The sequence below is a fragment of the Diabrotica virgifera genome, chromosome 1, assembly GCF_917563875.1.
Source record: "Diabrotica virgifera virgifera chromosome 1, PGI_DIABVI_V3a".
NCBI lineage: Eukaryota > Metazoa > Arthropoda > Insecta > Coleoptera > Chrysomelidae > Diabrotica > Diabrotica virgifera.
Genome location: NC_065443.1, coordinates 203,069,882 through 203,087,705, shown reverse-complemented (window position 1 = coordinate 203,087,705; position 17,824 = coordinate 203,069,882).

Below are 17,824 nucleotides of genomic sequence, written 5' to 3'. Positions count from 1 at the left end.
CCCACAGCCTTAGCTCATTCCTCATATCCCATATCTTCCACGATTTTTGAAAAAACGCACACTCTTTTGTTATGTAAAATTTGAAGTTTTCAATATGGAATTGGAATTTAAAATAACTCTATGCACTGAGGCTGAAAGCATTTGAGTCGATCGCATTCACTGGAAAATTTTTAAAGAACTAATCGACAGCAAATATTTCTTGAGGATTTTTTGTCCGGAATTCTTTGTGGGGATATTTTCAATAAAAAATTTTTGTAGATTATTTGTCCGGGATTTTTTGTGGGAATTTTTTGTCCGGGGATTTTTTGTCCGGGGATTATTTGTCCTATACAAGGAGAAAACGGCGCGGCGGGTTCTTTGGAGAAAATATTCCCATGAGATTTTTTTGCATAATCACATTCGTGAGACATTCCAGAATAAGATTCAAGAAGTCGCCCACGTGAAAAGTGGTACAAATTTTTTTTAACAATTTTTTTTTATCAAATTGCAAAAATCAATATTTTTGGCCGGAACAATTTTTTTTTAAGTTTTTTGGACCATTCCGGATAAAACAGGTCTCTTATAATTTTTCTCTAAAATTAATCGTTTTCGTGGTAAAAGCATTTTAAAATTGAAAAAAAAACGAAAAATGGCGATTTTCAAGACTTAATAACTCGATTAAAAGTTATTACTATGAAAGTCAGAAAGTACCTAAATCAAAGTTTAAAGCCACCCCCCCCCCTACAAGATCCTGAAGAAAATTTTGTCATTATTTGATTACTAAGCTGTTATTTTTGAGTAAAAATAATGAGCGCCATGCACTATTAGGCGGCCGTCCATGATGAATGCGAAAGAGATGCCATTCAGGAAGTCCAATGGCGCATCTCACTCGCACTCACATTTACAGCCACGTCAATACGATCTTACCACTCATTATTAATAATTAAAAATAACAGCTTAGTAATAAATTAATGACACAAATTTCTTCAGGATCGTGTAGGGGGGGGCTTTAAATTTGATTTAGTCACTTTCTGACTTTCATAATAATCCTTTTTAACCGAGTTATTAAGCCTTTAAAATGGCTATTTTCCCTTTTTTTATAATTTAAATTGCTTATAACTCGAACACAAATTATTATAAGAGACCTTTTCTGTCCGCAAAATGTTAAAAAAAAATTGTACCACTTTTCGCGTGGGCGACTTCTTGAACCTTATTCTGGGGTGTCTCACGAATGTGATTATGGAAAAAATCTCATGGGAATATTTTTTCCAACGAACCCGCCGTTTTCGCCTTGTCTATCCGGTGATTTCTTGTCCAGGGATAATTTGTGAGGATTTTTTGTCCGGGATTATTGGTCCTAGATTCATCCTAGCGTTATGACGTCACAAAATCGACCTTCTGGCCATTAAAGAGAAGCTAAGCATAATAATAAAATTCCTCAGGTGTAGTGTGCTTCACCAACTTATACTATCACGAGCCGCCCCTGCTTGTAGTCTTGGTCTTGTTCTTGCGTTTTCGCAAGACCAAGACCGCTTTATTTTAGCAAGACCAAGACAAAGACTGACCGTGCAATACCTGATCAAGAACAAGACTAAGAGACTCTTGCGTCTTGCAGTTAGGATTTAGTGTCATTTTAGGGAATATAGATGTTCGGGTATATGCTTAGAGACTATGAGACGCAAAAAGATATGTAGGTAACAAAAATTTTGGACTTGTGCGGATTATGAACAATACAAAAATAGTATATTGTACAACAAGAGAGAAAAAAGATATATTTCTCACGAGCGCAGAAGTCGTGAACCGCAAATCAAGCGAGGGGGAAATATGTCGTTTTCTCACGTGTTGTACACTGTACTTTTTCTATGGATGCGTTTTTGTCAAGAGTTCAAACTTCAAAATTAAATAATTTAGGTGCTTTTATGTAGATTATATGCCAAAATTTAAATAAAATACAATACACATATGTAGGTATTTAATATTCTTAATATTTACATACTTTTATTTATTTAAAATTATAGTTACCTACCAGTTATGTTTGAACAGCTTTGAAAGGTAATTCCTGGTAAGTTTTGTTTTGACACATTTTATTTGACAAGAATATTTGTGTACGTATTGGGCATGTTACCATGAAAACCGCGATTCTACGTATGGAACCCGTGAGAAAAAATATTTCTCACTGCAATGGCCGACTTTTCTCACAGCCTGAGAAATTGTTCGTTTTGAATGTATGTAAGTAGTGAGAGAAGTTGCACATTATATAGCATCCATAGAAAACATACATAGCGAATCAAAATATTCATTAAAAGAACACTTGACATATTTATTTGACACGTACTCAGAGGTCATAATAAATTATTACCATGTAAAAATAAAATATTTTGTAATACATACTACATACATGTTTTCTAGCAGACGACGTCGACGGACGCCTTTGCTCTGAAATTAATTGTATGTTAGTTGTCTAGATTTTCAGAAAAGCTGTCCTTTCATAAAATAATCTGTATTGTGACGCCGACAGTAATATCCTATTGAAAATTTTAAAGATGTGTCGCCTAAGTTGATAAAACATATAATACGACACACACTCAATTGTTTTTCCTTATCAGTTGGTAGGATTCTAAATACCACATCGTATAAAGATTAAACATCGTACTTGTAAACTTTCTACAGAGTGTGCAATTTTATATCAATGGGTCAAACAAAATTCTTTTCTAGACAGAGACTGTTCTTTAATACAGTTTATGTCATTTATTTGGTTTTTTCGTGTTTTAACAATGTTTTAGCACATATGTAATATAAGGTTATTAAATGCAAATATTTAAAGAAACAGACTGACTCCCGTGAGATATGGTAGATAGCTCAGTTAGTGAGAGTATAGGCAGGTATAGTTTAGATCGTGGGTTCAAACCCCACCCGATGTGAGTTGTTTAGACATTTATTAATTTGGTTGGTTTTTACTATGTATACAGGGTGAGGCAGATAAACGTTCTATTAGAAATATCTCGAAAACTAAAGGCAACAGAATCATGAAAATGGGAACGAAGGGGTTTTAAAGAGTGATCTATTTAATGAAAGTATTTTTATCTATTTCTTACTTCCGATTATACCGGATGTAGCTTATAACTTAGTTTTTTTTAATTGGGCACCCTGTATACTTTTACATTTTTAAATTCTCCTCGATGTCTTCGTTGTTAAAATATAAGGTTTTGTAATGTTATATACATTATATAGGGTAGTTTAAAAGGTAATTACATTTTTTTTCTTAATTTCGTAGGAATATTCACAACCTGTACAATTGTAGTAGTTTGACATCAAAAACTCTATTTACGTTCATATGATTTTAATATAGTCTACTATTGTTAAGAATTGTTAGTATAGCTAAATTTTTAATTTTAGAATAAAGGGTTGGTCGAAACACGAAATGAGTATTTTCTGAGTTTTCTTAAATGGAACACCCTGTATTTTAGTACCTATTGTAATGAAATGATATGTTATGGTACTTTTTTATTTCTTAAGCATTCCCTATACCTAACTGCTTTAGTTTGTGAGTTATTGGTGATTCAAGCCAAATATTAATTGAAACAAAAAATAAGTGAAATTTTATTAGGTTGGTCGTGAACATATTCAATCGCAAATAATTTTTCGGAAATATGTACATATTAATCTAGACCAGCGGTTCTCAACCACCGTGTCGCGACACACTGGTGTGTCGGAAGAACCTATCAGGTGTGTCGCGAGATTTACGAATACGATATTTTATTTATATTTTTTTACTTATTATAATATACCAATCATGCATTCAACCATTTTTTTTTTAACTATTAGGTATATACCACGTTATACCAATCAATAAAGTGACAATCCGTAATTGTTTCTTCTCTATAAGTGTTTTTAAAACTTGAAAAGACATTTGAAAATTCATTTGATGAAAAGACATTTGGAACAAAATCATCAAAGCGTTTCCCAAAAACCGCGCGAGTATTTTCAACGTCTACGTTGTTCCATTCAATCATCCTCAGTTATAATAGAAAAACGAATAAAACTCCCAGATAAGGCACTTTTAGCATCATATAAAGTTTCTGAATTGATTGCCAAAAAACAGAAAGCCCATACTATTGGTGAAGAGCTTATTTTACCGGCATGTAAAGAATTAGTTGCTATAATGTTAGGCCCGGAAGCTGTTGAACAAAAAATATCAAAGATACCTTTATCAAATGACACAGTCCATCGACGTATATTAGATTTATGTCAATCGATATTCAAAGAAATATTAGGGAGGTATTGGCAAATACACAATTTGCTCCACAACTGGACGAAAGCACGGACATTTCGGGAAAGGCCCAATTGATATATTTTATAAGATTTGTGTACGGACCGGAAATTATTGAACAGTTCCTATTCTGTGTGAATTGGAAACAACAACCACTGGAGCTGATATATTTTCTACTGTTGAAACCTTCTTTTAGGATCACGGATTTAAGTGGACGGATTTTATTGCGATATGTACAGATGGTGCTGCTGCAATGACGGGAAATGTCAAAGGATTTTTAAGTTTCGCACTAAAGAAAAACCAGTTGATAATAATTACTAATTGCTTTTTACATCGAGAAGCTCTGGTAGTAAAAACTACGGATGGAAGCCAACTGGGTGAAGTTATTCATACTGTTGTTTCTATGATCAACTATATCAAAACTCGTCCGATGAAATCAAGGGTGCTTGAGAAACTTTGTAAAGACATGGGCGCAGATCATAAAGTCTTGTTATTTCATAGTAAAATTCGTTGGCTTTCGAAAGGAAAAATACTAAACAGAGTTTTAGAACTTAAAGACGAACTACTCGAATTTTTTAAAACAGAAGATGGCCAAAGTGATAAAACCCTCTTTGGTGTGCTAAGTTGGCTTACCTTTCTGACATTTTTTATAAGCTAAATTCTTTGAATGCAACTACGCAAGGACGAAAGGAAACCATAATACTCGTATCATCAATTGATAAAATAAGTGCGTTCTCCAAAAATCTTACATTCTGGAACTCGGTTATAGAAAAAAAAACGATTTGACTGCTTTTCCCGAAACCTCTATATCTTTAATTAATTTGAAATCTAAAGAACAGACTCTACTAAAGGAGAGCATGAAAGAGCACTTATGTAAGTTGCAAGAAGGGATAACTAAATACTTTCCCTCTGTCTTGAGTGCTAACTGTGAATGGTTGATTGCACTTATTGAAGTGTATTAGTAGCTCCGGATGTTTTTTGGATTTCAGTTAAGAATGAATATCCAGAATTAGCAAAGAAAGCAGTATCCCTTTTACTGCCGTTTTAGACCTCGTAATTATGTGAATCTGCATTTTCTGCGATGAAAAATATAAAATCTAGCTACCGGTCTCGACTACTTGATGTGGACAGCGAGCTGAGAGTGTGTATGTCTACAATTCGTCCTCGGATAGATATATTTTGCAAAAGTCATCAGGGTCAAATTTCACACTGATTTTATGTATTCTTTCTGTTTTGTTTTTTACTTGTTATGTTCTTACGAAATAAAAAATAATATGCTTAATATATTCATCTGTACTTACCTACCACTAGCAAAAATTTGTACATATAAGGGTGTCGCGAATCTGTAAAGAGTACGTTAGTGCGTCGCTGAGTAAAAAAGGTTGAGAACCGCTGATCTAGACTGATCCTAAAAATTACCAATAATGGTTGAGCTATCAAAATACCTACGTATAGTCGGAGAGATAGAAGCGGATTTTGTGCGTGATAAGTAATATGGAAAAACTATACGGGGATATGTTGAATTAATTGTGTACATGACTCTCACCAACGGCCGGAAACCAGAGTGAGGGCCGAGGGTAGTTATAAGGGGTCAAAGTCGCGGTTTTTATAATTTTTTTTGTGACGCTCATGATCGAGATAATGCACCAAAATTTGGAAATAAGTAGGTCATGACGTAACTAAATAAAATCTCTAGGGGTGGAACGCTGCGTGGCCGACAAAGGGTTGGGGGTAGGGGTGAATATAAAAAATATAAAGGGTTTTTTGCGACGTTCGTGATTGAGATAGTGGACCAAACTTTGGGAATAGGTAGACCATGACATTACTAAGTAAAATCCCCAGAGCCGGAAACCAGAGTGGGGGGCGAGGGTAGTTATAAGGGTCAAAGTCGCCGTTTTTATTTTTTTTTTTTGACGCTCATGATCGAGATAGTGCACCAAAATTTGGGAATAAGTAGGTAATGACGTAACTACTGCGTGGCCGACAAAGGGGTGGGGCACGGGTGAATACAAAAAATATAAGGGGTTTTTTGCGACGTTCGTGATTGAGAGAGTGCACCAAAATTTAGGAATAAGTAGACCATGACATAACTAAGTAAAATCCTCAGAGCAGGAAACCCGAGGTGGTGGACAAGGGTAGTTATAAGGGGTCAAATTCGCCGTTTTTATTATTTTTTTTTTGTGACGCTCATGATCGAGATACCTCATGACCTACCTATTCCCAAATTTTGGTGCACTATCTCAGTCACGAACGTCGCAAAAAACCCCTTAAATTTATTTATATTTACCCCTGCCCCACCCCTTTGTCGGCCACGCAGCGTTCCACTCCTGGAGATTTTACTTAGTTACGTCATGACCTACTTATTCCAAAATTTCGGTGCACTATCTCGATCATGAGCGTCACAAAAAAAAATAAAATACGGGACTATGACCCCTTATAACTACCTTCCTCCCCCACTCTGGTTTCTGGCTCTGGGGATATTACTTATTTATGTCATGGTCTACTTATACCCAAATTTTGGTGCACTATCTCAATCACGAACGTCGCAAAAAAACCCTCATATTTTTTATATTCACCCCTACCCCCACCCCTTTGTCGGCCACGCAGCGTTGCGCCCCTAGGTGGGTACCTAGGCACCCTACTTGGGTACGTCATGACCTATTTATTCTCAAATTTTGGTGCACTATCTCGACCATGAGCGTCATTAAAAAAAATAATAAAAACCGCGACTTTAACTCCTTATAAATACCCTCGGTCCCCACTCTGGTTTCCGGCCGTTGGTGAAAGTCATGTACACAACTAATTCAACATATCCCAGTATAGTTTTTCCATATTACTTATCACGCACAAAATCCGCTCCCAGCTCTTAGACTAGTAGTTAACATTGTTGGCGCGATTAACAATTAAGCACAAATTAAAGCAGTTAGGTAAAGGGAATGCTTAATAAATAAAAAAGTACCATAAAATATCATTTCATTACAATACTAAAATACAGGGTGTTCCATTAAAGAAAACTCAGAAAATACTCATTCCGAGTTTCAACCAACCCTGTATATCAAATGCAACATTTAGATATATATACTAATAATTTTTAACAATAGTAGACTATATTAAAAATCATATGAACATAAATAAAGTTTCTAATGTCAAATAACTACAATTCTACAGGGTGTGAAAGTTGCTACGAAATTAATAAGAAAACGTAATTATCTTTTAAACTACCCTATATAACATTACAAAACCTCATACTTTTAGAAAGAAGACATGGAAGAGAATTCAGAAATGTGAAAATATACAGAGAGTCCCATTTTAAAAACCGAAGTTATAAGCAACTTCCGGTATAACTTGAAGTAGGAAATATATAAAAATATTTTCATTAAATAGATCACTCTCCAAAACCCCTTCATTCAAATTTTCATGATTCTGTTTTCTTTAGTTCTCGAGATATTTCTAATAGGAAGGTTATCTGCCTCACCCTGTATGTTAAGTCAAGCTGAAAATGTACCTATACTGTAACGTTGTTCTAAGATCTAAAGTAACGTTTAATAAATAGCAATATGCTAGTGGGTAACTGCGAGACTTGCAAGACTCTTGCTGCAAGACCAAGACCAAAACCAAGACCGGGAGTGCAATACCAAGACCAAGAACAAGACCAGGTGTATTGGTGCAAGACCAAGACCAAGACCCTATAAGTCTCGTATTGGTCTTGCATTTGGGCAACACTATGAGAAATGATTAAAAGTTGGGCTAATCACTCATGCACCAAAAAAAAACGCTGGACGGAAGGGCCGCCCGAGAACTTTATCGTACCGATCTATTATCGTCATCGTACTAGATACTGGCATTCTATAAAAATAACAAAGTTACTCGTTATTTTGATATTTTAGAAACACCTTGTTGAAAAATACTTGAAAATATTTTATGGTTCTACGCATCATTAATTCCCGCATTTGAGAAAATGTTCGGGGACACACTATAGATTATTGCATAAATCAATAGAATATTAGTCATACTTTCATTTCAAATTAGTCCATTTTTTTGAGAAATTAATAGTGTACAATATTTGCATTTTACTGCATGGATTGTAATGAAATTTTGGGAGTAGCCCAAAGCCCAATCTCCTAATTCAAAGTCTATCCTATATACTATGACGCTTTTATCATGGGGGCGGTTCTCACCACTTCTCGGGGATACAACATTTTTATTTTCGAATTGCATTGAGCAAAAGGAAGAATTTTAAGAAAATTTAAAAATGCGCTCTATAATTTGATCTTATTTTTTTTCACCCGTCCAACTTTTTGAAAGTAGAAATAACACTATATTAAGAGGTATTGCAAAAGAAAAACAATGCATTTAAATTCTGGTGAATGAGGGGTTAAATGTATGTACTTCTCATTTTTCCTTAAAGTACATTAGTCGTATATATTTTTTTGCACCATATCTCGCTTACTTTGAATGTAACCGACATTTAACGGTGCTCGTTTTAAAGGCCTTTTCAAACATTACAAAAGCATGAGCACTTTGAGCATGCACCAAAAAACAAACTCTTTTTACCTACCATATCTCTTTTTGTATTATAAATAGAAAATTTACGAAGGAACGAATCTCCTTGTTATTTATAATTAAAAACAATTTTTAAATAGTGTTTTTAGTTTGATACATAGTTTTTAAGGTATTCACAAAAAACCGTCTGAAAACGTGTCATTTTTAAATGAAAATGGCCAATTTTCAACTACGCACAACTCAAAAAGTATTGAGTTCTCAAAAAAAAGTATAGATCAGTTTTTGCTTAAAAATAGGTTCTCTAGCCACTTCCATGCTTATTTTGACCAATAAATTTTCCACCCCCTTGAAGGGGTGGGAATTGCCCCAAGATAAAAGCGCCATAGTATATAGGGTAGATTTTGTTTCTTGAGCTATTCCCTACTTACTGTGAAAATATCAAGTACATCGATGTAGTAGGATGGAATTCGGAGCCAAATACCCTCATTGACTGCCCTATAATATAGTCCGTTCTTTAACGGTAAAATATTGCAAAATCTCTAAATTTTAAAGAACCGCTTGGATTGACATGAAATTTGGCATACACATAGGTAACAAGTCAAAGAAAAAAAGTGATATTGTGCCGATATGTGCTTTTCCCTGGGGGTGGTTTTCACCCCCTCTTGTGGGTGAAAAAATATTTGTCCAAAGAAAGTCAGGAAATGGATAAACTGGCTAATTTTAAGTAACTTTTGTTCTATAGAGTTTTTTCACTAAGTCAATACTTTTCGAGTTACTTGGCAGTAAAAATGGTCTATATATCACGTCTCTACACCTAGTAGAAGCAGAGTTATAGCTAATGAAAAATAGGTTCATATTCGTCAAATTCCAAATGGAATAATTTAACGTGAAATAACCAAAAATGAAGCACATTTCGGGGAAAACTCATTACAACTTATTTAAAGTGTTTAAAAAAAGCTTCATTTTTGTTTTATAAAAAAATTTCTAGCATCAAAATTAAACAAGTTACGCTCAAAATAAAGTTAGTCGCTTTTGGTTTTGGTAAAAAAATCGAGAAAATCAGCCCTTAATTGGTATCTTAAATGAACTTAATCGTTACGACTTCACAAGTTTCTTGACTCGTGTATATGTTGTTTATATGATCTGTAAGTTTCATCGGTTCAAAGTCCCTATTATTGAAAGCGCTGTAGTTAAAAGGGGTTGAACGAGTCACTGATCACGAATGTATGCAAATTTAGAAACACCAAATCTTAATCAATTTTTGTCTAACAGAAAAACAAAAAAATACATGATATTCAGAAAATCAAATCTGACTTTTTTTTGTTTTTCGAGATTTTTGGTATCTCTAACAATTTTTAAGTTATTTTGAAAAAAAGCATATTTTTCAAAATTTAAATTTTTAAAAATTTTATTTTGAAACCAATTTTTTTCAAAAATAAGCACTTTGAATCGATGAATTTTACATATCATATAAACACAACATAAGTAAAATAATTTGTGGAGCGGTAACGATTAATTTCATTTAAGTTGCTAATTAGGGGGTGGTCTTCCCGATTTCTTTTTGCAAAAACAAAAAGGGACCAACTTTATTTTGAGCGTAACTTGCTTAAATTTAATGCTAGAAACTTTTTGTAAAAACAGAAATAAAGCTTTTTTTAAACACTTTAAAAAAGTTATAATGGGTTTTCCACAAAAAGTGCTTAATATTTTTGCTAAGAACGTTTTTCGACAAAATACTTACTTTTTGAGTTATTTGCGAAAAACCGTCTAAAAATGTGGTTATTTTGTTGAAAAATGAACATATTCACTCGCAAATAACTCGAAAAGTGTTGACTTGGCGAAAAAGCTCTATAGAACAAAAGTTACTTAAAATTAGTCAGTTTACCCATTTCCAGACTTATTTTGGACATATATTTTTTCACCCCCAAGAGGGGATGAAAGTCACCCCCAGGGCAAAAGCACACATCGGCACAATATCACTTTTTTTCTTTGACATTATAGCTATGTGTATGCCAAATTTCATGTCAATCCAAGCGGTTCTTTAAAATTTAGAGCAAAAACCGTGAAAGAATGGACTAATAATGCTCTGCTATAATCGCGTGAGAGGGGCCACACACAAGATTCTAGCAAAATTTCAATTTTCTGTAACTTTTCGAGTTTTTGAGTTACAGCAACGAGTTTATGTCATTGGAAAGATAATTTTACATTCCTTCAAAATATGTAAAAATATACGTATGTAAAAAATTAAGATTTTTTTTTCATTTCCGGTTAAACCGGAAGCCATATTGTGGGTAAAATTTATTGTGCTAATAGATAACAAAGTACTATATATGTCTGCCAAATTTCAAATTTTAGTTTCTATTAGAGAGGTATTACTGGAATATTTTTTTATAAAAAATTCATAACTCCCCTCCTATGAGGAGTTAAGAAATCTGACCAATGTTATTCAATTTACCGATAGGATATCAAAAATATATTAAAAAATAAACAAATTCCTTAGAGTCATTTTTGAGAAAATTTAGTTCAAATTTATGTCAAATTTTGACCCCTTAAATATAGGCAACCCATAACTTTTTCTGAAAAACGATAATATTCTTGTTATAGCCCCATCTTTAGGCTATATAAATGTTTTTTCAAATTAAATTTATCTTAAACAAGTTTTTAGAGTGGTAGGGAAATGTATCGGGTGGGCGGTCGGCCATGCTGGCCGCCATTTTGGATTTGGAAATGTCAAATTCCGTATTTCTATTTACCTGTCGATGAGCTAACTTTAAGTTAAATTTCATTCGTTTCGGTCAAAATTTGCAAAAATGGGCCCCAAATAACCCCCCTATTTCGGCCCCCCTTTGAGAGGTTTTTTTCAAAGCTTAGTTTCTCGACAAAATTCTCTTAAATTACTCATACCGAATTTCATCGAAATCGGTCCAGTAGTTTTTGCTGGGCGGTGGCGACATACGTACGTACATACGTACATACTTCCGACATGCTCAAAGTGCTCAGTGCTCATGCTTTTGTAGTGTTTGAAAAGGCCTTTAAAACGAGCACCGTTAAATGTCGGTTACATTCAAACTAAGCGAGATATGGTGCAAAAAAGATATGATTAATGTACTTTAAGGAAAAATGATAAGTACATACATTTAACCCCGCATTCACCAGAATTTAAATGCATTGTTTTTCTTTTGCAATACCTCTTAATATAGTGTTATTTCTACTTTCAAAAAGTTGGACGGGTGAAAAAAATAAGATCAAATTATAGAGCGCATTTTTAAATTTTCTTAAAATTCTTTCTTTTGCTCCATGCAATTCGAAAATAAAAATGTTCTATCCCCGAGAAGTGGTGGGAACCGCCCCCATGATAAAAGCGCCATAGTATATAGTATATAGGATAGACTTTGAATTAGGAGATTGGGCTACTTCCAAAATTTCATTACAATCCATGCAGTAAAATGCAAATATTAATAGTAAACTATTAATTTCTCAGAAAAATGAACTAATTTGAAATGAAAGTATGACTAATATTCTATTGATTTATGCAATAATCTATAGTGTGTCCCCGAACATTTTCTCAAATGCAGGAATTAATGATGCGTAGAACCATAAAATATTTTCAAGTATACAAGGTGTTTCTAAAATATCAAAATAACGAATAACTTTGTTATTTTTACAGAATGCCAGTATCTAGTACGATAACGATAATAGATCGGTACGATAAAGTTCTCGGGCGGCCCTTCCGTCCAGCGTTTTTATTTGCTTTTTAGACTCAGGGGGACTCAAAACGTCGAAAAAAAGTGAAATCTGAAAAAAAATTTTTTGCACGATCCTATAACTTTATCTATTATACTCATACTGCGTATGTAGTACGATAAAGTAATAACCTACCATAAGCTGGGATCCAACAGAACGTGGCGTGGCACGCCTTGCGAAATAGAAAATATGCAATAGAAAAGATAAAAACTAAAAACGGGAATTAACACAACGTGAAATAGCGTTTTTTCCCAGAATTTGTGATTTACGATCCTTAGACAAAGACCAAACCCCCTATTTATGGCCAGTGCGGAGCGGTGTGAACTATCCGGTCGTTTGTCGGTAAATGAGCACAGTTCAAAGAAAATCAGAAGTTTAAAACTGACCCCTCCAACTCGGCTACGGCTAGTACAACGATGTTGTGTTGTAAGTTTTATCATTGTGTGAATTAACCATCTACTAAAATTGCTACCGCCAACACTCGTGGTGTAGCTTGATACTCTATGGAACAAGATGGTCCGACCGATTTTATAACAAAGTAAATATTTATTAGTGCCTTTCGGTATTATCATACCTGGGTTAAACAGAGAAGGAACTTGAATCGATTCGAAATTCATTTCGCTTATTCCCCGTTAGAGGGCGGTCTAACCGTACTGCGATATAAATTGTTTTAATTTATATCGAAAACTACGATCGTGATGGTGTAAATTTGTCTTCCTCAGAGCCTCCTTGACAACAGGTAGACCTAGAAATAGTACTATCGGGGGATGGAGGGAGACAGATTTAAATCAAAACGAAACCGTAGATTTTCTTATTTTAAATATTTATTAATTTCCCAGTAACGTGGGGTGTCAACCCTGCTTTTTTTTCTTTTCGCTATTACATATTTCTCTTTGCCGACGTAAACTAGTGAAGTGTGCCACGTCACACTCCATGAGATTCCATCTTAAATATTTTAAAGAGGTATAATGTATAATGGAGAGAATCGTGGTTAAACTTTTTCAGACATCCGACGGTCTATATTATATTGTATCGTGAGTTTGATCTGACAAGTACACTCCTGCCCAAAAAAATCGGGACATCTTAAAAATGGGTCATTTTTGATGTCTCGAATCTCCCAAACCTGTGGTCAGATTTTAGTGACTTTTTTAATATGTTATATAGCCTTATTCTCTAAGAATATGCATCTAGTAATAGTGTTGCTGAACAGGTAAATGTCATTGTATACCGGGTGTAACAATAATACTGTGTTTTTTCCTGAAAGTTCGTAACACCCTGTGGAATATTCTAGCATTTAAAAAATATTGAAATTAAAACTCAAATGTAGCCTTAGCCTTTCTTAACATTCTGCTTTTTGACTTATTCACTTATGATGGATAATGAAAAAGTTAGGTACTTTGACAACTAGCCATGTGCTTTATCAATACAGGGTGTTTCTAAATTAGTGCGACAAACTTAAAGGGGTAATTCTGTAAGAAAAAATAATGACCGTTTGATGTATAAACATATGTCTGCAAATGCTTCGTTTCCGCGATACCGGATGTTGAATTTTTTCTTACACACTGACGATTTATTTATTGCTCTAAAACCAATTGAAATATGCAAATGAAATTTGGTGGGCTTTAACAGGCAGTTGTTGCGCATTTTTTTTAACATACAATTATGTATTTTATATTCACCATTGACGTGAATACGGGTCATATTACCTGTATGCACGCCAATGGCGAATATAAAATGTTTAGTTGTTTGTCAAAAAATGTAAAATAACTACCTTTTAAAACCTACCAAATTTCATTTGCATATGGGGCCATCCATTAATCACGTGATGTTTTTTTGGCATTTTTTAACCCATCCTCCCCCTTGGTGATACATTGTGAGGTTTAACACCCTCTATATCAGGTGTATTGTGACATTTCGTGATTTCTTCTAGACCCCTCCCCCCCTTTCGAGCCTTACGTGATTACTGGACGGCCTCTATCTCAACCGGTTTTAGAACAATAAATAAATCCTCAGTTTGTAAGAAAAAATTCAACATCCCGTATCTCGGAAACGAAGCATTTGCGGACATATGTTTATAAAGCAAACTGTAATTATTTTTTCATGCAGAATTAACCCTTAAAGTTTGTAGTACTTATTTAGAAACACCCTGTATTGAGCTAAGAACATGGCTAGTTGTCAAAGTACCTAACTTTTTCATTATCCAATAGAAGTAAATGAGTCAAAAAGCAGAATGGTAAGAAAGGCTAAGGCTACAATTGAGTTTTAATTTCAATATTTTTTAAATGCTAGAATTTTTTACAGGGTGTTACGAACTTTCAGGAAAAAACACAGCATTATTGTTACACCCGGTATACAATGACATTTATCTGTTCAACAACACTATTACTACATCGATACTCTTAGAGAATAAGGCTATAACTTATTAAAAAAATCACTAAAATCGGATAATAGGTTTAGGGGATTCGGGACATCAAAAATGACCCATTTTTAAGGTGTCCCGATTTTTTTGGCCAGGAGTGTATATAAAAAAATACAGGCATCTATTTGCTTTAATATTAGAATTTTAGTAATCACTTATAAACTTGGTAGGATCACTCTGTAAAAGACACTTCTCTTTTTAAATATATAATAACCATATTGTGCTGTCAAGCATTATGAACTATACTATAGTATAATACAGCGGTCACCAATTAGCGGACCGCGGTCCGCATCCGGACCTTGAGCTAGTTTTGTGCGGACCGTCAATAAATTCAGAATATACCTAGTGTTTGGCAATTTTGAAAATGTTTGGCCATGAAATTGTGTGCGAAGCCGCTTTATCAAGAATGAACTTTATTAAAAATCGGTAGAGATCTCACTTAACAGATGAATATCTCAACTTCGTAATGAGACTCAGTTGCACTAAACTTACTCCACACTTCAGACAGATTGTACATAAAAAAATGTCACTTTTCTCTCTGATAATTTAATTTTGTAAAGAGTTTTCCCCCTTATTGTTATACTAACTAATCATTAATTTTGAAATTAAGTAAGCTGTAATATAAAATTGTCATGTGCATTTTTTATACTATTCATTTCCTCTCTACTATATGTTAAGTAGGAGTACTTTTCAGATGTGCATTTAATTAAAATAATTTTCAGATTTAATAAGTTTGCAACAAACACCTTGCATTGAAACTAATGTAGAAAAGATAACATGTTAATTAGCATTTTGTACTATGATTATTTATTTTAAACTCCTTAGTTTCCTTTCTACAAAATTGAAGATGTCTAAAAACTTCATTAGCATTCAAAATATAAATTCCTAATTTTTAAAATATTCTCAGTAAAAATTTACAATACTGCTGTTTTCAAATTATACTGATAATAACATCAAAACAATACACAATGAATTTATAATTTATTTATTGTACCAGGAAAACTTACAGAGAAGTATATAGTAACCAAAAAACAATCAGATATTATTAGTTTTCCTTTCCATATTAGTCCACGTGTGAGGCCACTTTCGTATGAAAAATGTTTCTGACTCGATTTCTTTGCGGATTCCTGTTCAAAAATGTCCCCTTTAAACAAATCAGAAAAGTGCAGGGCGCAACAATTTTTTAAGAAAATTCAAAATTACTTTTTTGCCTCAAAAAAATGTATTTTTAGGTTTCTTGGGTAATTATAAACAATAATGGTCTCTTGTCATATTTCTGAAAAGTTGATAGTTTTCGAGTTATAAGCGATTTAAAATCTGAAAAATGCGAAAATATGCATTTGCGATACTTGAAAACTCTTAAGTTTTAATAAAATGACAGATCTTTTTTATTTAAGATGACCCAAAAATGCTAAAAACATATTTTCGCGGGCAAAAAATTTGACGTTTTGAATTTGTTAAAAAAAATATTAAACAATTTCTGCCCAAAAATTTCGACCGGAACCCTTCTGATTTGTTTATAGAGGATATTTTTTAACAATAATCCACAAAGAAACCAAATCAGTACAGTCAGACACAGGCAGCATAAATCCGGACCCCGGAAGTCTCATAGGTTTTCGAAACGGACCCTCAGGGAAACTAATTGGTGACCCCTGGTATAATACATACTAAACTGTAACACATATTAATTATAATATTGCTGTGTCTAGGTACACGCTAACGTGTACGCAAATAAAAAAGTTAGGTATACGCGAATTAAACTTCATCAAGCCAGTGACGTCATTATTTAGCGTGCGCAGTGACTTTATAGTTTGTTACACGCTATTTTGATATTAGTCCTGTCGCCAGGGGGGGTACAACGGCCTCCTGTATTCAGATGGACTTACCCAAGTTTTTATTATGTATTTTGGCCCGTAGAACACGAATTTTTTGGGTAACAGTTGATCCGGATGTCGATAAGATTGTTATAAACAAAGAAGTTGAGGAATTACATAACAGCGATTTCTCGCAAAACAAAACATGTTTTTGTATTTTTTGGGCCATTCTAACCAAAAAATGTTCCTACAAGTTTTTTCGTAGGATGCATAGTTTTCGAGATAAACGCGGTTGAACTTTCAAAAAATCGAAAAATTGCAATTTTTGAACCCGAATAACTTTTGATTAAAAAATAGAATAGCAATTCTGCTTACCGCAGTTGAAAGTTCAAATCGAATTCTATCGGTTTCGAATATATACATTGCTAAAAATTTATGTGTTTATTGCTAAAAAAAGTTATAAACACATAGTGTTTCCCGTGCCTAATACATGCGTTTACATGCATGCTACGTAGAAATAGCCTCGCTTGCACTTGTACCTACTCTACCTACTCGTTCGATTTTAAATGAGAAATCATTGAAAACATCACTCCAGCACTAGGTGTTTATACTTTTGTTTAACAATAAAATAATAAATTTTTAGCAATGCAAATAACTAAAACCGATATACTTTGACTTGAACTTTCAAATGCGGTAAGCAGAATTGCTATTTTATTTTTTAATCAAAAGTTATTCGGGTTCAAAAATTGCAATTTTTCGATTTTTTGAAAGTTCAACCGCGTTTATCTCGAAAACTATGCATCCTACGAAAAAATTTGTAGGAACACTTTTTGGCTAGAATGGCCCAAAAAATACAAAAACATGTTTTGTTTTCCGAGAAATCGCTGTTATGTAATTCCTCAACTTCTTTGTTTATAACAATCATATCGACATCCGGATCAACTGTTACCCAAAAAATTCGTGTTCTACGGGTCAAAATACATAAAAAAACTTGGGTAAGTCCATCTGAATACAGGAGGCCGTTGTACCCCCCCCCCTGGCGACAGGACTATATGTTTAGTGTTTGTTGTTTGTTTGATAGAAAATATTTTTATT